This window comes from Prunus avium, chromosome 3 (assembly GCF_965620075.1).
Source record: "Prunus avium chromosome 3, drPruAviu1.hap1.1, whole genome shotgun sequence".
Taxonomy (NCBI): domain Eukaryota; kingdom Viridiplantae; phylum Streptophyta; class Magnoliopsida; order Rosales; family Rosaceae; genus Prunus; species Prunus avium.
Genome location: NC_142286.1, coordinates 31759106 through 31782736, shown reverse-complemented (window position 1 = coordinate 31782736; position 23631 = coordinate 31759106). Strand labels below are relative to the sequence as shown.

At 36.8% G+C, this 23631-nt stretch overlaps 1 long non-coding RNA gene across 1 annotated transcript; it reads left to right on the top strand.

The window, feature by feature from the left end:
- Positions 1-2384: 2384 nt before the first annotated feature.
- On the top strand, positions 2385-8951 carry LOC148295949 (uncharacterized). The gene is made up of 2 exons (XR_015834758.1): positions 2385-2900; positions 3374-8951. It is a non-coding gene; the product is annotated as an uncharacterized LOC148295949 (long non-coding RNA).
- The last annotated feature ends 14680 nt before the right edge of the window (positions 8952-23631 follow it).

The following is a 23631-nucleotide window of genomic DNA, read 5'->3' as shown; positions in this document are numbered from 1 at the left end:
GAATAATACGTACTTCACAAAAATTCTAAATAATATATATTGTGTGAAATATTGCATAAATTAGACATGCTTGACTTGAAAATAGAGAGAGGTTTGTAAATAGAATAACCCCATTGATGAGCACAAAATTAATACAAGTTTTATCCTTAAATTTATATTTGTTAGTATTTTCTTTTGTATTATGTAAATCTATTAGAGTATTTGTATTGGTGATTTCCAATCTTTGTTTTTGTATTTAATGAGTGGTTGTTTGTAGATATTAATTGTCTTCCACCAATGGCATGAGAAGGAGGAGAAATAGGCAATGTGTTGCAAAAAGAGAGAAGAACTCAAGTTGGATTTGATGACTTTGCCTTTTACAGCTCATGCTGTACAGTCCATTTGCAGGCCTGAAAACCGAATTCTCCCATGCTCAAATGAATAAATATCCTTCATGACATTTGTTCATTAAGATGTCGACTAACACATATCCAAACATTGGAGCAATTGGATAAAAACTCAATCCACAGGCTGTCACACACCAAGACAGGTTCTAGAAGACAGCTTGCACATGCAGCTGGAATGAAAGGGACTTCATGCTTCTATAAATAGGCAGCAACTCAAGAGGGTGGAGGAGAATTTCAAGAGTGATACACGGCAGAAGGAAGGAAAGAAAGGAAGAGAGAAAGAGAGAGAGAAAGTGAGAAAGAAAGAGAACAAGGATGGAAAGGAAAGAACCGAGAGCTAATAACTCTCTTAAAATTGTTCTTCACCTTTCTTAGTTCTCATTTAATTCATGTATTTTAGTTTCTTTGTTTTGTTTTAATTCTTAATTATGTCTAACTAAAATACTTAACTAAGGTTGGATGAAACACCATTATTAAATAGAGTTCTAGTTTTTATTTTCAATTCTCAAATATTGTGGTGTTCAATGATTATAATTTTCACTTCACATGATTAATAGATTAATCTTCTTTTCACCACTTCTATCATGTATTGTGACATATAACATGTATTTGTGGTAGTTAAGAGTTTGGATTAATCTATTAATTCATCCTTGGTTTATATTTTTAGTTTACAAATTTCTTTGATATTTTGTTATTCAAATAAACTTTTTCACATAGGATGCTTAGGAAACTTTGATCCTTTGTAGTTAAATAATTTTGTTTACATTTTATGCTTAGAATTTGTACTTATGAAGGGAAGGAGAATTTACTTATGATATAAATTACAAGCTTAATTGATAAATCTTGAGAAAGCAGTAGATTGATTTCTAGATTGCTACTCCATGGGAATTGAAAGATAAATAATTAGGATCTTATGGAATGATGGTGTGGATTCCAATACCTTAGTTATTTTTCTTATAAGTTTAAATCTTAATTTCAGTTTATTGTCATTTCCATATTTGTTTTATGCTTTATTTAATTTTCTTTATCAACAAACAAATCACCATTTGAATCAACTAGGTTGGCAATGAAATTAACTTGGGTATAATTGGTTTTCTATCTTTTCACGCAATCCCTTGGGTACGATCTCGCTCTTACACGCTTATGCTATATTCGATTCGTGCGCTTGCGAGTTTATAACTTTTAAAAGAAACCTCTTTTGAGTCAATTTGTGTGCTTATTGCTTGAACTTTATGTGCTTGTTTGTACAGGTATCAATAAAAAAGGAAAAGAAGACAACAAGTTTTTGGCGCCGTTGCCGGGGATTGCAACGGAAAACTAATCATATTTTGGTTAATTAAATTCTTCCACTAGTTATAATTTAGTTTTGTAATATATATAAAACTTTTAAAAAAGAAAAAAAAACGAAATTATAAAACATAAAAAAAAAAAAAATTTAGATTTTGTCAATTATCTTGTTTCTATTGTAATATGTATTAACCTTTTATAAAAAAATATTACAAAAAAAAAAAAAAAAATTGAAAAAAAAATAATTTTGATTTTGTTAATTCTCTTGTTCATATTGTAATATCATTGTGTATTAATTTTTCATTTCTTTGTTTCAGTTATATCGTTAAAGCTTCTTTTGGTGCAACTTTGGACTTGGAAGAAGTTTTATATTTTAATTTATTTTATTTTAAGAAAGTTCATTTCTTTTTCTTTATGTCAATTTGTGTGCTTATTGCTTGAACTTTATGTGCTTGTTTGTACAGGTATCAATAAAAAAGGAAAAGAAGACAACTCTAATCATAAGGAGGAGAAGTGTGGAGTAGTAGGAGAAGTCGCGACCTCCAAATGCATCCATGCTCGACCTAATCGCTTCAAGGGGGATCATTCCAATCTTTTCTCTTTTCTTGTTTTGTTATTGTTATTATTATTTATTATTATTATTATTATTTTTATTTTTATTATTAATTTTTTTTTTTTTAAACAAATTTTTTAAAATAAAAAAATAAAAAAATTTTCATATGAGCTGACTTTTGGTAACTTCAGTGAGTGTCTTCGTCAATACAGTGTCTAGGAGTTCTATAGGCGACACCTTCGGTGTTTAAGAAGTTTGGGTTTTAAGCGGGACCATTGTGACCCCTCCAACCTTCCCGGATCCCCTGGCTGTGTTTTCTGAGGCCCTTAACTGGTCATCCGTGAGTTGCTTGTATATTTGTGTTTTTAAAATAAGTTATTGTTATTATTATTATTATTATTATTTTTTACAAAGTGTAAAATAAAAAAAATAAAAAAATAAAAACAATATAATTTTTGCTTATTTCTTTGTGTGGTTATTTTTGTATTTTTTATGACTGTTTATTTTGTATTTGTATAGATTTTAGTTTTCTTTTTGTGTGTTTTATTTCATTTTGGTCTTTATTTCTTTTTTTTTGCTTGGATTTTTTATTTTTTATTTATTTTTTATTTTTTATTTTTGTCTTTTATTCTGCAATGGATAAATACCAAGGGATTGGCACGCATATTTTCCAGGTATTGTCTTTCTATATCATTTACCCTCTTATTCCATGCATTTGCTATGCTTTTATTTTGAAACATTAAGGGCAATGTTTGATTTAGGTTTGGGGGTAAGGTTTAGAAGTTTTGTTTTGTTTTGTTTTGATTTATTTATTTATTTTTTTTAAGGTAATTCCGAATTTCTTGTTTCTCTTTGCTTTTATTACTGTAATTCTTGCTTTCTTTTACTTGTTTATGTATTTAATTTGTTGTTAAGTTTGGGAAGTAGATTGCTTCATGATTGCACACACAGAAATTTGGCTCAAAAACTTATTCATTTCATAAACATGTGATTACATACACAAAAGTGAAAATGCATACATAAATTTCTCAATCACATGTTTGTTTCCAGATTATGAGCCACCTGAGGCATCATGCTAATTGCCTCTACTTGCTCTTACTTGTAGAACCTGCAAAAGTTCGACATGATCATTATTTCTCTTCTGCAGTGCTTCTACATTCTGGTTGGCCAAGTAGAGCCGTTTCTGCAAATCCGCCACCAGAGCTTTCAAAGAAGCCACCTCATCGCTCAAAGCTCCACACTCTCGCGTCCTCGCCAGTAGGCGCAAGCCCAGATTTGTGGCCGAGACCGCTTGGAGCGCGGTAAAAGTGTGGGACTCATCCACTGCCACATTGTCAGACCTGTGTGCTATATGCCAATGATCTGCCAGTGTGAGTTTGCTGCCAATCATGCCTCCCAGCAGCACTGCTCTGTTCGGCCTTGCCTCAGCAAAGTTCGGTATTGCCTCAGCAAAGTTTGAGGCCGTGCCGTGATGATATGTAGAGTTTGGGAAGACAGGGTTTGGAGGAGCCCTTATCTGCGCATTCGGAGGTGCAAGGGACAATTCAAGGTTGAGATCATCAAGGTGAGCGCATGAGGATGCCATTGTTTTGTTTCTGAATTATTTGATGGTTTTTCTTGAATTTGCAGGAAGAAATGAAGGGTACTCCAACACTTAACCAATGCACGGTTTAAATAGACATCTACTGATGAGGGAGCCGACATCCACTTCGGATCTCCAAATTGCTATCCAGCCGTTGCCCTTTTTTTCTCGGATCCCTACGCTTCACGAGGATTTTGCGGTCACATGCATTTAGAAGGGAGCATTTCTACTTTCACTTTACTTTTCTTTTTACCTCCGTGTTTTCTGGTGTTTTATGTTTTTGCCCGTTACTTTCATTTTTTTTGGTGCTTTGTGTTTTGCTTTGTTTTATTTTAAGTTTGGGAAGTGTGTTTTCCCTTTCGGCTGTCATCTTTGTTTTGTTTGGGAAGTGTGCTACTCTTTCTTTTGCAACTTAATTTCTTTTATTTCTGGAAAAAAAAAAGAGTGAAACAAAATGAAAATGAAAAATACAGGGGAAGGGCGAAACAAACAGGCACACCAATAATACATTAGAAATTATTTTTTCACAGTGCTCGGTGTCTCGACCATAGGAGCTTTGAGTTTGGCCCTCTGGATGTCCTCTCCAGGGTCTTCACGCACAGCCTCTTGGGGCTCATCACTTGAGCTCCCAAAGATCGCAATCTTCGCTTCAGCAAAACTTCTCTCACGATCTGATTGCTTGCGTTTCCCTGGTCGGTCTAGGTCCTCCAGCTGCTTTCGCATGTCTCGAGAGTACAACTCTACCATCTTTGATAGGTTTTTATTCTCGTCCCGCAATACTTCTAGCTGGTGTCGATTCACCTCCACTATCCTTGACCTCTCCCTTTTCAAGCTTTTTATAACACTCTGACAATCTTCAACTATACTTCGCTCCGCCGCCAACTGGCCTTTCAGCACCTCTACCTCATGGGACTTCGCAAGTAGGCGATGACCCAAACTTGCGACACATGTTGTACTCTGCACGCTTAGTGCCAGGGCGTCGCTCACGACCCGATTGTCGTCCCTTGTGCCCAGCACACGTATATCTTTAGGAGTCACTAGATTTCTCGCAACTCCAATGGCAACATCGTTGTCCAGGAGTATTGAGTCATTTACTGTTACAGGCCCTCGTGCGGAGGCAAAATAGGGCACCCATACTGGTGCCACTGCTTGGCCCCATGTTTGAGTCGGTGGAGCTAAGTTAAGATCCAACGAAAATGGATAGGAAGAGGCCATTTTGATTTTTCACTCTCTTTTCTTCTTTCTTTTCTCTTTTGTTTGTTTAGGAGTTTGTGTTTTTCATTTTTTCTCTGCCTTTTATAGACTTAATTTTTTCTAAACCCTAGCCGCTGCGCTTCTGAGTTTCGCGCACCCCTACGGCTTATCTCCATCTGCCGCACCCGTCCCCCAACCCTCTTAACTGCATTTCTGCCTTTCAGCGCTTTCAAGAAATAAAAAGTCGCCGCGCCTTCCTACGAAGCCAATAATTCTGGCTTGGGGGATGTAAAAGCGGCCTCTGCACGCTGACATGTCCCTCACCTCTTTTGGCCCGTGACCTATCAGTAAACGAGACATCCGGCCCCTCTTCTCTCTTTTCAGAAATCTCGTTCCTTGCGCTTCTGACAACGCTTCTTTGTTTTCTTTAATTTTTAATAATAATAATAATAATAAAAGAAGTGTTTGGGCTTTCGTTTGGGTTGGGTTTTCAATTGATTTGAACGTCCTCATGGGCTGGATTTCTGCGTGCGTAGAACTGTTGTTAGGGCTTACTGTTGTATTTAGTTTAGTTTTGTTCCGTTTGATTTTGTTTTGTTTTTGCAACTGAGTTGTAGTTTTAATTCTTGTTTGTTCTTTTATTTAATTACTTTAAATCCCTTTCATTTCTTGTTATAACTTTGCTGATGCCTAAATTTTTCAACATTGAGGACAATGTTTATTTCTAAGTTTGGGAAGGGATAGCAAGTCTTATTTTCGTTTCACTTAATTTCTTGCTTTCTTTTAGTTTGTTTTCTTTTCAGTTTTGAGTCATTTTGTTTTCAAGTCACTTTCCGGACACATAAGATGAGATTGTGATGAATGTTTACATGACTTGATTGAAAATGTCTATATAAAAAAAAATTTATTATTTACGTATTCACTGACTGGCATCGTTCTAGCATGATATGTTTGAACCACTCTATGCACTTGCCATTTGTTTCATAATTCTCTAGTTAAGGGACTTGCATGATCCAAAGAATTGTATCAAGCATGAATTAGACTTGTATAACCATATAATGTGAGCTTTGAGCCTTGTGCTTCATTTCATGAGTGTTATACACATATTCTTATTTTCTTGTCATCCAAGTTGTTGTTTGATCTCATTATTCATTGACTTGGTTGAGCACTTAAAAAAAAAAACATTCATTCTTGTGCAATTTGATTACGTGACATTTGAGAAATGATATTAAGGCCCTCTTTGAACCGTTTGTGCCTTTCAAACTAACCGTATGCATGCTTAAGCATGATTTTCCATTGTAACCACTTTGAGCCTACATGTAAGCCTTTTCTTTCATTTAACCAATTATTAGTCTTAGCCTTAGCCTGAAAAACAAGAATTTACCTTTCTAAGGAACTCATGAGCTTTAGTTTGGATGTGTTTTTTATGCTAAGTTTGGGAAGAGATATTACATTTTTTTAAAAAAAAAAAAAAAAAAAAAAAAAAAAAAAAAAAAAAGAAGAAGAACTTCACTCAAAGAGTGAAAGAAAAGAGAAAAGTTGTGGTTAAGTGACATTGGATTCAGATTTCGAGTCCAAGTTTCTTTATTGGCTTCAAAAAATAAATTGATGGTTGTTCAAATAGAAGAAAGGAGTGTGAATCAAAATAAATGGAGGCATAAAGCTTTGTGGTCTAAATGATCACGTAAAAAAATAAAATCTAAAGCGTAAGGATTCAAAGTCTTGTAATCAACTGTTATATGCTCTTACATTGTGAGTTCCTTGAACTTTGTTGTATCCATATCCTTCATTTCTTACTCACCTTACACCCTTAGCCCCATTACAACCCATGGTAAAGACCTAAATTGATCCTAAATGTCATGTGGTTCAATTGCACACATTTTTAACTTTTAAGTGTTTGGCATCCTTCTTGAGATCATAGTCATGCATATTTTCCATCCTTCTATTATGAGTTAAGTCCCTTATGGTTTAACTCTATTCTCATATTTATTATTGAGTGATGCATTTTGTAACCCTCTTCCGAGTGATTCATTTGTGAGAGGACAACTTTGGTGAGATTTGAAGTTACATTTGTGCTTGATATGATTTTTGAAGTTTTGTAAAAACTGAAATTAGAGAATGAGTTGAATTTGGCCATCACACTACTACACTTTAAGCATATTGTGTTTTGAACATTGCCACCTTGTAAATAATGTCTAAAACTGAGCTTTCTTTGTTAAAACGTTTAAGTCATGTGCATGAGTCATTTCTCTTCAGAAAATGTGCGGAAAAATTGTTTTGAGTTTTTATTTTTGTTTTTATTTTGAATTTGTTTTTGTTTTTGTTTTTATTTTTATTTTTGTTGTTTTGCTTAAAGGACTAAACACAATCTTTTAAGTTTTCTAATTATTTTGTTTTACAGAGTCAGTAAAACGTTTGTGGGTATCGTATCTGTTAAACCCTCAGGAGACACAACTCCTCCTACTAGGGATACCTAGAGGTTTAAAGGCTTGTTGCATATGCTAAATGCAATCGAGATCCCTGCGAAAGTGGCTTAGTTTTCTTTTCTACTTAGTTTTTATTTTCTTTTGCTCGAGGACTAGCAAAATATAGGTTTGGGGGTATTTGATGAGCACAAAATTAATACAAGTTTTATCCTTAAATTTATATTTGTTAGTATTTTCTTTTGTATTATGTAAATCTATTAGAGTATTTGTATTGGTGATTTCCAATCTTTGTTTTTGTATTTAATGAGTGGTTGTTTGTAGATATTAATTGTCTTCCACCAATGGCATGAGAAGGAGGAGAAATAGGCAATGTGTTGCAAAAAGAGAGAAGAACTCAAGTTGGATTTGATGACTTTGCCTTTTACAGCTCATGCTGTACAGTCCATTTGCAGGCCTGAAAACCGAATTCTCCCATGCTCAAATGAATAAATATCCTTCATGACATTTGTTCATTAAGATGTCGACTAACACATATCCAAACATTGGAGCAATTGGATAAAAACTCAATCCACAGGCTGTCACACACCAAGACAGGTTCTAGAAGACAGCTTGCACATGCAGCTGGAATGAAAGGGACTTCATGCTTCTATAAATAGGCAGCAACTCAAGAGGGTGGAGGAGAATTTCAAGAGTGATACACGGCAGAAGGAAGGAAAGAAAGGAAGAGAGAAAGAGAGAGAGAAAGTGAGAAAGAAAGAGAACAAGGATGGAAAGGAAAGAACCGAGAGCTAATAACTCTCTTAAAATTGTTCTTCACCTTTCTTAGTTCTCATTTAATTCATGTATTTTAGTTTCTTTGTTTTGTTTTAATTCTTAATTATGTCTAACTAAAATACTTAACTAAGGTTGGATGAAACACCATTATTAAATAGAGTTCTAGTTTTTATTTTCAATTCTCAAATATTGTGGTGTTCAATGATTATAATTTTCACTTCACATGATTAATAGATTAATCTTCTTTTCACCACTTCTATCATGTATTGTGACATATAACATGTATTTGTGGTAGTTAAGAGTTTGGATTAATCTATTAATTCATCCTTGGTTTATATTTTTAGTTTACAAATTTCTTTGATATTTTGTTATTCAAATAAACTTTTTCACATAGGATGCTTAGGAAACTTTGATCCTTTGTAGTTAAATAATTTTGTTTACATTTTATGCTTAGAATTTGTACTTATGAAGGGAAGGAGAATTTACTTATGATATAAATTACAAGCTTAATTGATAAATCTTGAGAAAGCAGTAGATTGATTTCTAGATTGCTACTCCATGGGAATTGAAAGATAAATAATTAGGATCTTATGGAATGATGGTGTGGATTCCAATACCTTAGTTATTTTTCTTATAAGTTTAAATCTTAATTTCAGTTTATTGTCATTTCCATATTTGTTTTATGCTTTATTTAATTTTCTTTATCAACAAACAAATCACCATTTGAATCAACTAGGTTGGCAATGAAATTAACTTGGGTATAATTGGTTTTCTATCTTTTCACGCAATCCCTTGGGTACGATCTCGCTCTTACACGCTTATGCTATATTCGATTCGTGCGCTTGCGAGTTTATAAATTTAAAAAGAAACCTCTTTTGAGGCACAACACCCATGATTTTCACATTTATCAAAAAATAAGAACTTTTAGAACATATTATATAACCCACTCACCATGATAAGTATGAAACATTGCAAGACAAACACACACGCTCTTCATCTTGTTTCTTTTTCTTCCTTCTCTCTCTCTCTCTCTCTCTCTCTCTCTCTCTCTCTCTCTCTCTAACACTACTTCATGGTAGAAATCTATCTTAAAGGATTGGAATGAATGATTGAAGTAAGAAAGCATGATACTTATAGGAGAGGATATGCATGCACCCAAATAATATTTATATATACCACAAAAAAGATAAGATAGAAATGTAAGGGAATAATGTGACTCATCCCCTTTGGCCAATGATATCACAACACCACCACCAAAAGATAAGATAGAAAGATGAGGGAATACTGTGAGTCATCCACCTTTGGCCAATGATATCACAACACCACTTGTTACTAGCTAGCGTGCAAGGTGGCATGGCAATGATGATTTGATTAAAACCAATTCTAAGTCTCTACACATGGATAACAAGAATGGTGTCATCTTTCAACTAAAGGGATAATCTCATGCTAGGCTTAAGATTTAATAACATATAAATCTTCACAATAAATATTTAAATAGGAAAAATTCATATTAATAAATAATTATTTTATATATATATATGTTTTTTTTTTACAGGTTCTCACAGAACCATTGCGAAAAATAATAATATAAGTAGAGAAAATATAAAAGGTAGAAGAAGAGAGAATCAGATTGTGGTTTGTGATTATCTGATGGTGTATCAAATGTGAACGAGGAGTGACCTTTTATAGGCATCCAAGAATATGTAATATTCACCACATTAAACCAGAAAATTAAGGCATTCAATATAGAAATAATATCTGAAAATTAAATATGTATAACCCCCACAATAAATAAAATAAAGGGGTTCTTAGATCTAGGTCCAAAACGATTAGCTGTCATTGGGTCTAGTCCTCGTGTTTTTGGTTTTAGATGTAGGTCCTTCGATATTTATTACTTTTTTGTTGTGTCGATTTTACCCTTTAAGGTAAATAAGGAAAATACATTGAAAATCTAAATTTAATGCATTATTTCCTTAAAATTGAATTCCAAATTTTGAATTTTGAATTTTTTTTTCCTTGATAATATTCCTAATATATAGATAAAATACAATTTAATCAATAAAAAGTAAAGACTCCCACATAATACCAATCGATCAGACAAGCACCCACATTAAATTATGTACCTGATGACATACAGGTAAATAATGTTAATACATACAAGTATATATGTACCTGCCTTACAGGTAAGTGTTTTTTTCTTGAGTTTTCTTAAGCATTTTTTTATGGGGGTTCATATTTATATACATATGTACATGTCTTCCATGTAATAGTGTTTTTTTTTTTTCCAAAGAAATTTTGTATGGATTTTTATCTCAGTTGAGTTTAAAGATCCATACCAAGATATTATATGAGTTCAATTAGCTGGGTTAGAGGGTATAACTACCTAGACTAGAGGTAATTTATGGATTTAATTACCTAGACCATAGGTAATTTATGGGTTTAATTACCTGCATACTGCATACGAGGTGTATGCATAGGTACCTTACCTATTGTTAAGGTATGAAGTTTTTATGAACTCTTATTACAAATTTTGATGTCCGTATACCTTGGGAAAATTTCAGAATTCAATAAATAGATTTGCAATTAAATTCAAATCAAATATGATAATTAATATCCTACAAATCAATAACTTACCAGTTTTAGGAATTCATAATTTACCTTATTTATGTTTTAGGTGCATAACTGGAATAAAAAATAAAAAATAAACAAAAGTAAATATCAATAAATTGAAATAGGCATGTAATCTTATGTGGCGCAAAAGTCAAAGGATTTGGATCAATAACAATTTCTGCATGGATTGCACCCAAAATCTCTCCTCATAATTGGACTTATGCCAAATTTTCTATAAAATAAAACAGCTAAAATAATTAATTAAATAAAAACGGTTAAATTTTTAAAACCTTTTAAAATTTCAACATGTTTTTGTACAATGACGGGCTCAAAATTCTTTTTAGGGGTGAGCTAGATTCAATCATAACATCCACTCGTTCCAGCAGTGGTTATGATTAACCATCATAACATCATCAGATACGTCAAACTTGAAAAGTTCATGAATTTAGTAAGGGCTTTGTGCCTAAATTAAAAAATGGAGCTTTAGAAAGTAGAAAAAGATATGAGAAATTATACAAGTATCGAGATGGGCTCTAATACCATCTGTCTGCCGCGCAAATCTCACGGCCTGAAGTTCCGGGCCGAGGGGATGTGCGTTAACACGGGGTTTCCTGCTTTTGGGTGCGGTGCGGTTGTGCGCGGGCGTGCCAGCACGGTTCACCGTGCATTGATGTTTCGATGAGTGTTGGATGGATGAATGGTGCGCCTGTTTGATCTGTCTTCCTAGTCAAACGATTGTAGCCGAGAGAGGAACTGGTCTCGGCTGTTAGGTTCACGGCCTGAACTACAAGGCCGTCGAGTGATGGTGTTGGTGGTGGATTTTGGGCGGTGCTCCGGCACGCTGCTCAGGGAGCGACGGTCGTGTGATATATGGGGTGAGTGAACGAACAACAAGGATGGTGCTCCGGCGCCTTGAAAATCAAGGGTCGTATGATATATTGATGAATGGATTCTGCTTACAATCTAACACTACTCCTAGGAAAGCAAGTAAAGATATTGAAAGTGCATTACAGGAAAAGATAAGTTGCTCCGTGGGAGGCTTGTTTTGGTGTTGAACCCTTTGAATGTAGCTCGAGTCTTGTATTTATAGGAAGAGTCCCTGGATGAGTAATCGAGGCTGAATTTACGCATAGTGGAGTCTGATTAGCGCAAGTGGGCAGTCCAATCGACATTTGGGATCGTGAAGTATGGTGGTGAGACTCCAGAAATCCCGGTGAATCTCGGCCGCCGCTCTCGATCGTGGGTTCTGAACCTCTGGCCGTGGAGACGCATTTATTGCCTGGATAGCTGGTGAACCAACATCTCAAGCTGTCAGAATCCTTGTGAGAATGTCCACGTCTAATCACTCTGATCTTCATCACCAAATCCTGACTTCAGTCACTTCCCACCTTTCCTCATGCATTAAATGCTACTTTGTGGCCAATGGGTTCGCTGCATTCAACAGGCACTACTTCATTAAATGAAGCCTGGGACCCTGTTGTCACATGATGATTTGCCTTTAATGCCTTGGCCGCAATTTTGTTCGGCCTCGGCCTCGGCCTACGTTTGAGGCCGAGATGATCATGCCTTAGCATTTCCTCTTTTATTCTTTAAGGAAGGCGAAATGCCCTGGCGAAACACTGCGTTTCAGCCTTTGCGAACAAGTGCCAGGGCCGAGGGAAAGGGCCCTTTCGGCCAGCTCATGGCCGTGATTTATCAGGCACAAACACCATCATAACAATATGAATTGAGAAGAAGTAAGATTGTAGTAGAAAAAGAATAACAGAGAAAAATTTAGAACCTCATACTTATATTTGTATCTTTAATCTCCAATAAACAATTGAAAGGTTTTCATTGAAAAAAAATTAAACAATTTAAAGGAAAACAACGAGTTGCAACAGACAAAATGGAACATGACAAAAAAGAAAGGACTAACGACATTTCACTCCCTCGAGCTTTAGGGTCTGTATCGAAATGGGCTCCAAGGTTTCAATTTCATCAATTACATACCAAACATTTCAAAATCTCACCAATTCACATCGGTCGTTAGATTGACCACCTAGTCAGACGTTAAATGTTGATGTGGCAACTGCAGGACCTACCACTTATCTTGACAGCCCAATCCAAATGGGCCACGCAAATGACATTTTCGAAAAAGAAAAAAGAAATTTTCGCTGTCAGGCCTTGGCATGCATTCCAAGGCTTCGTTACCCCCTTTAAACCAACATCAGGTCGATAGTTTCAGACCAAAAAGTCAATTCCAGATATATTTTAATGAGTCGTATATGTTTTCGCACAATGGCAGACCCATGAATTTTTAAAAGAATGGGCTATTTTTTATTTTGGGATATCTATTATAACGGTGATTATGTTTTTTTTCCCCATATACGGTGGTGGTTATGGTTAACTATCATAACATCTTCAGATAAGCGAAGCTTTAGGAAGCAAAAGTAACTTGAAAGAACCAGAAATTCAAAAAGGAACGTAGAAGAATCTAAGAGAAATTGAAAAGGTCATCAATTTAGTAAAAGGTTTTGTGCCCAAATTACAAAATGGAGCTTCAAAAGTAGAAATTAAAAGAAAGATAGAAGAAATTATAAAAATATTGAGATGGGCTCTAATACTATCATCACATTGATTGAGCAGAAGAAAGATTGTATCATAAAAAGGAATTACAGAGAAAAAGGTTCAAAGAAAAAATCAGAACCTCATGCTTATATTTGTATCTTTAATCTCCAATAAACAATTGAAAGGTTTTCAAAAAAATATATATATATAATATAAAAAACCAATTTAAAAGAAAACAATGAGTTGCAACAGACAAAATAGAACAAGGCAAAAAGGAAAGGACTAACAACTTTTCACTCCATCAATGTTTAGGGTCTATATCGAAATGGACCCCGAGGTTTCAATTTCATCGATTTCACCCATCAGTTCAAAATCTGATGAATTCACATCAGCCGTTAGATTGACCGTCTGGTCATATGTTAAATGCTGATGTAGCAGTTGCAAGACCCACCAAATATCCTGAAAGCCCAGTCCAATGGGCCACACGAAGGGCATTTCAGACCAAAAAATCGATTCCGGACGAAACTGCTCACAAAGCGTGCCCTAACTCATGTTGCTAAGAAGATTAAGTAGCAAATCTATTCTTGTAATGGATGAAGAGGCGCCGATGTGTTGGTGTGGCAAGGCTGCTACAATTCGAACCTCTTGGACATATTCGAATCCTGGGAGGCAATTTTCAATGTGTGCAGCAAAGGCACATGAGAGTTAGAAGGGTTGCTGGAATAAGCTTGATAAATCAATGGTAAAGGCAAGACAAAGAGAAAAGGTCGTTTGGGTGTTGGTGGTGGCTTCGTGGGTTCTGTTTGGAAGCATAATTGTGGGAGGGATGCTCAGATCTAGAGTGAACAAAAAGAGGAGCTTCAAATTGGCCTCTGCCATTGAATGAAGTGCTTGTGGGTTGTTGGGTGTTGAGGTGTCATTTTGTAAGGGTTTAATGGCTATGTAAGAGTTAATGGTTATGAAATGTATATGGTAATATATTAAGTTTGTGCTAAATGGGATTGTGAAGGCAACATTTGCAGAGGATTACATCTATTTTAAGATTGCTACAATTGTCTGCCGCGCAAATCTCACGGCCTAGAGTTCCGGGCCGAGGGGATATGCGTTGACACGCGGCTTCCTGCTTTTGGGTGCGGTGCGGTTGTGCGCGGGCGTGCCAGCACGGTCTACCGTGCGTCGAGATGTTGATGAGTGTAGGATGGATAAGTGGTGCGCCTATTTGAACTCGTCTTCTAATCAAACGATTGTAGCCGAGAGAGGAATTAGTCTCGGCTGAGTGATGGTGTTGGTGGTGGGTTTTGGGCGGTACTCCGGCGCGTTGCTCAGGGAGCGACGGTCGTATGATATATGGGGTGAGTGAACGAACAATAGGGATGGTGCTCCGGCGCCTTGAAAATCAAGGGTCGTATGATATATTGATGAATGAATTTTCCTTACAGTCTAACACTACTCCTAGGAAAGCAATAAAGATATTGAAAGTGCATTACAGGAAAAAATAAGTTGCTCCGTGGGAGGCTTTGGTTTGGTGTTTGAACCCTTTGAATGTAGCTTGAGCCTTGTATTTATAGGAAGAGTTCTTGGAGAAGTACTCGAGGCTGAAAATCCGCATGGTGGAGCCTGATTAGAGCAAGTGGGTGATCGGTTCATAATTGTATATCATTTTGTACCCTTCTAGCTTATGATTTGGTTATGTTTTTGAGTTAAACTTGTGCTTTTAATCCTTTTTGTGTTTATCTTTCAGATTTAGGTAACAATGATGGCTTTGGATATGAAATGATGTAATCCATGTATGTTAAAGCCTGATTTGGATAAAGGGATGAAGAGCTTAAAAGACAAACTCATTTTGGCTACAGCCCCCTGCTAGTCCAGTTCCGTAGGTCATATTGCAAGCTTTGTTTCAGCAACCTACACAGTTCGGATGAGGCAGAATTCTTCATGAAAGTTGTTCCAATGGGTGTGTACTATAACATATCCAAAAGTCAGCCCCATTGGATAAATCTGGAGTCCGTTACCTAGCAAACACAGAACCATGCTCAGGATGGATCTTATCAGCGCGGAAAATGAGTTAGCAATTTGTTTCGGCCTTAACTTCTTCCTCCGACCTTGGATTGGCCCAAATAACATATGGCTGGAAAGAAGACATTCTGAACTTCAATTTCAATTGCTTAAAGTCCTAATTTGATTAAGAGAAGCCCAAGTTGTAAGCCCTTGAAGTTGCTGGTCATGCTGACCTCAACATGTGCTGGTTGGATGCTTGGTCATGGTGAGCTAGGTATGAGCTATCATTTCTGGTTGGAAGCTTGGTCATGGTGACATGAAGATGAGCTAGGGCTGCTGGTGGGATCTATTGGTGAAATGCATCAACCAATTCAGATTTTATAATGCAAGTGTTGTATGCATTAGTGAAGTGCATCAACCAATTCATCTTTTATAATACAAGTGTTGTATGCATTAGCCATATTGAATTCAGATTTATCACTCCCCTCTCCCTATAAATACCACATCCATTCCACATTCAAGACACAACAAATCCTGGAATTCACAACCCCACAATTCACTCCAACCATCCTCAAACACTCTCACAATCCCAAACACTCCAACAATCACCAAAACAACTCCAGCTTTCTTCTCTTCCATTTCCCTACGAATTTCATCTTCCTTAGCCATCACCACTCACTCAAACTCATCCCAAATCACCTCCATATCCTTCATACATCTTTCTAGAAGTGGAGAAGCTCTTGGAGAAGCATTAGAAGTGGAGAAGCACTTGGAGAAGCCTTGGACACCACAAGAACTTCAGAAAAAGGGTTTTTCTACTCTTATTGCATTCATTATGTTTTCTCATTTCTGTTCAAGTCTATTTTCCATTATGAGTAGCTAAATCCATAACTAGGGCTTCGATGTAACCTAACATGAATATTCTGGGTTTATAAGTTTGGAGTTTCAAGTTTGATTCATGATTCATGTTCTTATTCATTATGCTTATAAGTTAACATGCTTGTTTGAATGATTGATCACCATTAGAACTTGTTTGTTAACTATCTTGGTTTGAATTAAGAGTATACACCATGCTTTAATTCGAATTGAACTATGAATAGGAAGAGTATGTATGGACATTCGACAACAGGGATTAGATACATACTTGGTTGTTTAAAATGTTCTTCTATGCTTAATGGGTTCCTAATGCTTAATTTTAGGTTAGACAACAAATGATCAAATTAGGGAATTAGGAACACAAGGTTAGGACCAAACACCATGGCCTAATCATACTTTAGCTAGAATCAATCTTTGAATATGAATTAGACTTGTTACTTGAATCTTTATAACCCAGAATTGAATTGTTATGGTGAATCGAATGCCCTAGTCTCCAAACCTGTGTTTTAACCTTCAAAACCACCCTTTGTTACTTTTGTTTACTTGCTTTCCGTTGCAATTTCAGTTTGTTCATTTCTTTCTATAATCACAAGCATTCTCACTTCAAAGTTCATTTTAATATTGCTGCATTTGTTTTCAAACTCACTCTTGCTTTAAATTCTGTTTTAGATTTAACTTCCTAACTTCTTGAATTCGGTAATCTAAAGTACATAACTAATTTGAACTTCTCAGTCTTCGTGGGTACGACCTCGTACTTGTCTTGCTATACTACTAATTGCCCCGTACAATTGCGAGTTAACATAATATTAACAACAGTGGGTAGTCTAATCGACATTTGGGATCGTGAAGTATGGTGGTGTGACCCCATAAATCCTGGTGAATCTCGGCCGCCGCCCCAATCATGGACTCTGCGCTTCTGGCCGTGGAGACGCATTTATGACCTTGATAGCTGGTGACCTAATATCTCAAGCTGCCAGAATTCTTGTGAGAATGTCTACGTCTAATCACTCTGATCCTCATCACCAAATCCTGACTTCAATCACTTCCCACCTTCCCTCGTGCATTAAATGCTTATTCGTGGTCAGTGGGTTTGCTGCAATAAACAGAGGCACTACTTCATTAAATGAAGCCTGGGACCCTGTTGTCACGTGATGATTCGCCTTTAATGCCTTTGGCCGTGATTTTGCTCGGCCTCGGCCTCGGCCTGCACTCGAGGCCGAGATGATCATGCCTTAGCATTTTTCTTTTTTCTTCAGGAAGGCAAAGCACCCTGTTGAAACGCTGCGTTTCAGTTTTACGAGCAAGTGCCAGGGCCGAGAAAAGGGGCTCCTTCGGCCAGCTCATGGCCGTGATTTATTAGGCACAAACAACAATAGCTTTGAATCCTCAAAGTAATATATGTTGAAAATGAAGTCAAAATATCCATAGAATAACTTAGAGAATCTTCCATTCAAAATGGCCTGAAAATATCACGATAATAACATTGATATTTCAAGCTGTTTCAAATCCATCCCAAAACGACAAGTGGTGGATATATTTGCATTCACATTTGTTCAAGCTTATGTGAATGTCGCTACATCCATAAATATAAATAAATAAAAAAAAGGTGAGTCATTAAGTCATACAGGATCAATTTACCCAAAACAACAAGACCTAAACCTTAGGACTAATTAACCAACAATAAAAACCATCTAATCCATCACAAAATGCTAGTCTAACAACCCTAAACCTCAATGATCCCTTTCTTCATTATACTTCATCTACAACATTTGATCCTGAAGTTGAAACACCTGTTGATGCAGCAGGACATGAAGTTGAGGTTGGTGGAGCTGATTCACTAGGTGGTGCTTTAGAAGTACCAACTCCTTTCTTGCCTGGCTTTGGATGCAATATATTAAGTATTGTGGATGTTAAGAGAAGATTTGGAATTGATGAAATTGAAACATCGGGGCCCATTTCGATACATACCCTAAACCTCAATGGAGTGAAATGTCGTTAGTCCAAAAGGAAATTATAATTTACCTTTATAATAAACAATCTATTATATTTACCTTTATGGGACACGTGGGGCCTTGTTTTGGGAGGTTGTTGTGAGGCCAACATGACCACATATCAATAACATTTATTATATAAAAATATTTATCTTTAGGTATACTAGTGATTTGCCCCCTAAACTTGTACCTAACTTTTGATTGACCCCCTATCCTTTTTTTTTTAGAAAATTAAGGATACAAACTCTTTTTTTCACCAATTTCCCCCCAACCGTCTAAATTCTCAACATTTCATCCCATTTTCAGTTAAAAATTTATTTTTTTTGGAAAAAATTGAAGAAAAAGAGTAAACCGAATGCCAACCCCTTCCATCTCCTACCTTCCTCCTCCCTTTCCCCCATGACCACCATCATTTACTCCCAGACCAATCCCCCACCCCAACAGACCCTTCCCCCCACCTCCCCCATCTGTATTTTCATCCCCATCCCCCAACCCAGCCCACCCCCCCTCTTCTCCAGGTTTTTCTTCTCCTCCCATTCCCCCATGACCACCACCCTCCACTCCCAAACCAATCACCCACCCCACAGACCCCTGCCCTCACCTCCTCCCTTCTGTTTTTTTACCCCCTCCCCCTTGGGTTTTCTTCGTCTACACCTAGCTCTAGGAAGCAAAGGTAACTTCAAAGAACCAGAAATTCAGAAAAGAACACAGAAGAATTTAAGAGAAATTGAAAACTTCATAAATTTAGAAAACAACTTTGACCCCAAATTGCACAACAGAGCTTCAAAAGTATAAATTAAAAGGCGCCGATGTGTTGGTTTGCCAAGGCTGCTACAATTTGAACCTCTTGGATAGATTCGAATCTTGAGAGGAAGTTTCAATGTGTGCATCAAAGGCACATGAAGGTAAGAAGGATACTTGTGTTGAGGCCCAAAAAAGTCACGGGAAGCCCAAAGACATTTAAAGCCCAATATAACATATAATGTTGGTCATGCGTTAATCCAAGCTGTATTTTGGGAATTAATTTATTAAATAAATATAGATATAGTGTGCATGCCATGCCAAGCAAATAATACATTTTTCATATGTCAATCGCCTACCAAGCTCACATGAACCCAAGTCATGTGGTTTACGGGGCTTGCATGAGGGATTGTGGTGTGGAAGGTTACGGAGGTCCACAAGGCCCACGGAAGCTCTTCGATAATGGAGACTTTGGGCTAACTACTGGGGAGCACCAAAGCCAAGCCCATTACTTAGAGTTCTCCAATGTGGGTGAGTAAATGAGATATTTTTCAAGCACTTCCTTTTACCCATAGGAAATAGTCATTTTCCAAATACCTAGCTTTACCCGTTGAAAACAAGTCTTTTCCAGCACTCCCTATTACCCACTGGAATAAGCCAATTCCGACACTTCCTTTTACCCATAGGAAATAGTCATTTTCCAATGCCTAGCTTTACCTATTGAAAATAAAAATGTTCCAATGCTCCCTTTTACCCGTTGGAAATAAACTAGCTCTAACACTTCCTTTTACCTATTGGAAACCAAAGAGAGCCTTCACCTTCTATAAATTGGGAGGCATTGCCCAACCAAAATCAACATCTCTTAGTTGCTGCAAGCCTCCCAGCAACCATGAGAACTCACATTTCTTCGGCTACTGCAAGTATTCCAGCAACCATCACAGTAGTTCTTGAGCCATCAAGCCCCCCTCATTCGGCTGCTGCAAGCAACGCAGCAGCCATCGACCAATCTTTCTTCAACCATCAGGCCCTTTGATCGGTTCATAATTGTATATCATTTTGTACCCTTCTAGCTTATGATTTGGTTATGTTTTTGAGTTAAACTTGTGCTTTTAATCCTTTTTGTGTTTATCTTTCAGCTTTAGGTAACAATGATGGCTTTGGATAGGAAATGATGCAATCCATGCATGTTAAAGCCTGATTTGGATAAGAGGAAGAAGTGCTTAAAGACAAACTCATTTTGGCTACAGCCCCCTGCCAGTCCAGTTTCGTAGGTCATATTGCAAGCTTTGTTTCAGCAACCTACACAGCTCGGATGAGGCAGCATTCTTCATGACAGTTGTTCCAATGGGTGTGTACTATAACATATCCAAACTTCAGCCCCATTGGATAAATCTGGAGTCCGTTACCTAGCAAACACAGAACCATGCTCAGGATGGATCTTATCAGCGCGGAAAATGAGTTAGCAATTTGTTTCGGCCTTAACTTCTTCCTCCGACCTTGTATTGGCCCAAATAACATATGGCTGGAAAGAAGACATTCTGAACTTCAATTTAGAGTGCTTAAAGTCCTAATTTGATTAAGAGAAGCCCAAGTTGTAAGCCCTTGAAGTTGCTGGTCATGCTGACCTCAGCATGTGCTGGTTGGATGCTTGGTCATGGTGAGCTAGGTATGAGCTATCATTTCTGGTTGGAAGCTTGGTCATGGTGACATGAAGATGAGCTAGGGCTGCTGGTGGGATCTATTGGTGAAGTGCATCAACCAATTCAAGATTTTCTAATACAAGTGCATCACCCAATTTAGATTTTCTAATACAAGTGCATCAACCATTTCAGATTTTATAAAACAAGTGTTGTATGCATTAGCCATATTGAATTCAGATTTTCACTTCCCCTAGGCCTATAAATAGGGAAGTTCTCTAAGCTTGTAAACACACCCCAAGGGGGGGAGCTCTCAAACACTTCTCTAGAGCTCCCTTCCCTTCTCTCCCTCAAATTCTCTTAATTTTGCTTTCTAGTTCTCAATTCTAGCTTTCCTTTTGCTTCTTAGTTGTAGTTTATTTTTCATTATGTAAATTCTTTTCTTTAGTTTCAAGTTTGATTAGTTTCCAAGTTTCAATTATGGTTCATGTTCTTATTCATTATGCTTATAAGTTAATATGCTAGTTTGAATGATTGATCACCATTTAGGCTTGCATGTTAGCTATCTTGGTTTGAATTAAGAGTATACACCATGCTTTAATTCGAATTGAACTATGAATAGGAAGAGTATGTATGGACATTCGACAACAGGGATTAGATACATGCTTGGTTGTTTAAATTGTTCTTCTATGCTTAATGGGTTCATAATGCTTAATTTTAGGTTAGACAACAAATGATCAAATTAGGGAATTAGGAACACAAGGTTATGACCACACACCATGGCTTAATCATACTTTAGCTAGAATCAATCCATTAATCTAATTGAACTTGGGAACTTATTTGCTTGAATTATTTCTTTCTTCCTTGTTTTATTTATTTCCCTTCTTTTTTGTTTCTATTTTGTGTAGGGAAACTAAATTGGATCATTCAATCACCAATCCCTGTGGAATCGACCTCGCACTTACATATGCTATACTACCAACGGTTCGTGCACTTGCGAGTATCACAAGTTGAGGATGCAGCTTAATCCATTTTGGTGCAGCTGAAATCTACGCAACAAGTTTTTGGCGCCGTTGCCGGGGATTGGCAGCATAGTTTGGTTCTATTTCTTTTCCCTACATTTATTTATTTTTATTTTTCATTTTCATGTTTTTCTAGACAATTTCTTGTTTTAAAGTTAATAACGTTAATGGACCAGTTGTGTTTGTAGTCCAACAGAAAAGGACAATTGCCCAACAAGCAAGAGAACTGGGTTTAAGTTCCAGCTTACACAACCTATTGGTGCTTGTTGCTTTGAAACATGGAATTGGATGTGTGTTGATTTTCCTTTTCATTTTAGTTTTTATTTCCTCATCCTTTTAATTCTATTTCAAGTTTTCTATGTTTGTTTTAGCAATTTGTTATAGCTCAATAATAAATGGAGAGAGATGGCAACCTCAATCATAAGAATGGGAAGTGTGGAGCAGTGGGAGAAGTCGCGACCTCCAAGTGCATCCATGCTCGACCTAATCGCTTCAAGGGGGAGCATTTCAATCCTTTCTCTTCTTTGAATTCTGTTTATTTCCGTAGTTGTTTTTACCTTTTGGTCCGCGTTGAGTTCTTTGTTTTTCTATGCTGAATCCAACCATATAAAGAACGTAAAAGTTGGACTTACGGTTGGAAAGTTATAGCCTAAAAACCGAACAGAGGTCGAAGCTGAAAAACATAGAAACGAATCTGTCCAAATGGTGATAAACGGGTGATAGAAAGTGCTGTTTGTTTTTTTTCTTTTGTTTCTTGGTTTGTTTCCTTTAGTACAACAATTTATGTTGTTTGTTTGAATTTGTTTACAGTACTTAGTTCATTTTTGTTTGTGGTTTGTTGTTTCATTTTATCTTAATGTGTTTTTGTTTCTTATCTTAAAAAAAAATTTTAAAAAAAAAAAAAAAAAAAAGATTTTTCATATGAGCCGACTTATGGTAACCCCAGTGAGCACTTCCGTTAATACAGTGTCTAGAAGTTCTTTAGGCGACACCTTCGGTGTCTAAGAAGTTTGGGTTTTAAGCGGGACCATTGTGACCCCTCCAACCTTCCCGGATCCCCTGGCTGTGTTTTCTGAGGCCCTTAACTGGTCATCCGTGAGTTGCTTGTATATTCGTGTGTTTTTAAATTAAGTTTTCTTTATTTTCTTTGTTTTCTTTTCTGTTGAGTCTTTGTTTTTGTTTTGTTTCTGTTTTTGTTTTGTTATGTTAGTTTATTTATTTATTTATGTGGTATGGTTAGTTAGTTTATTTCTGAGTGTTAAAACTTTTTTTTATTTTATTTCAAACATTGCATAAAAAAAACAAAAAAAAAAACAAAAAACAAAAAAACAATAAAAAAACAATAAAAATAAAAAAACAACATCTTCATCATCTTCTTCATCTTCTTCATCTCCATCATCATCATGGCTTGCCTCTATTTTCTCGCACTTGTAGAATCTGCAGCAGCTCCACATGGTCCTCATTTTTTCTCTGCAGTGCTTCCACGTGCTGATTGGCACAGTAGAGCCGCTTCTGCAAGTCCGCCACCATAGCCTTCAAGGAAGCTATTTCCTCGCTCATCGCGGCACACTCCCTTGTCCTCGCCAGTAATCGCATGCCCAAATTGGTAGCGGAGACCGCGTGGAGCACAGTCAAATTGTGGGACTCCTCTACCGCTGCCTTATCAGACCTCTATGCCACATGCAGATGATCTGTCGGAGTGAGCTTGCTGCTAATCATGCCTCCTAGCCGCACTGCTCTGTTCGACAGTGCCTCAGAAAAGTTCGGTATTGCCTCAGCAAAGTTTGAGGCCGTGCCGTGATGATATGTGGAGTTTGGGAAGACAGGAGTTGGAGGAGCCCTTGTCTGGGCATTCGGTGGTGCAAGTGAGAGCTCAAGGTTGAGATCATCAAGGTGAGTGCATGAGGATGCCATTTGTTTTGCTTCTAAATTTTTTGATGTTTTTCCTTGAGTTTGCAGGAAGAAATGCTGGATATCATCCGCTTGCAGAGGTGTGGTTTAAATAGA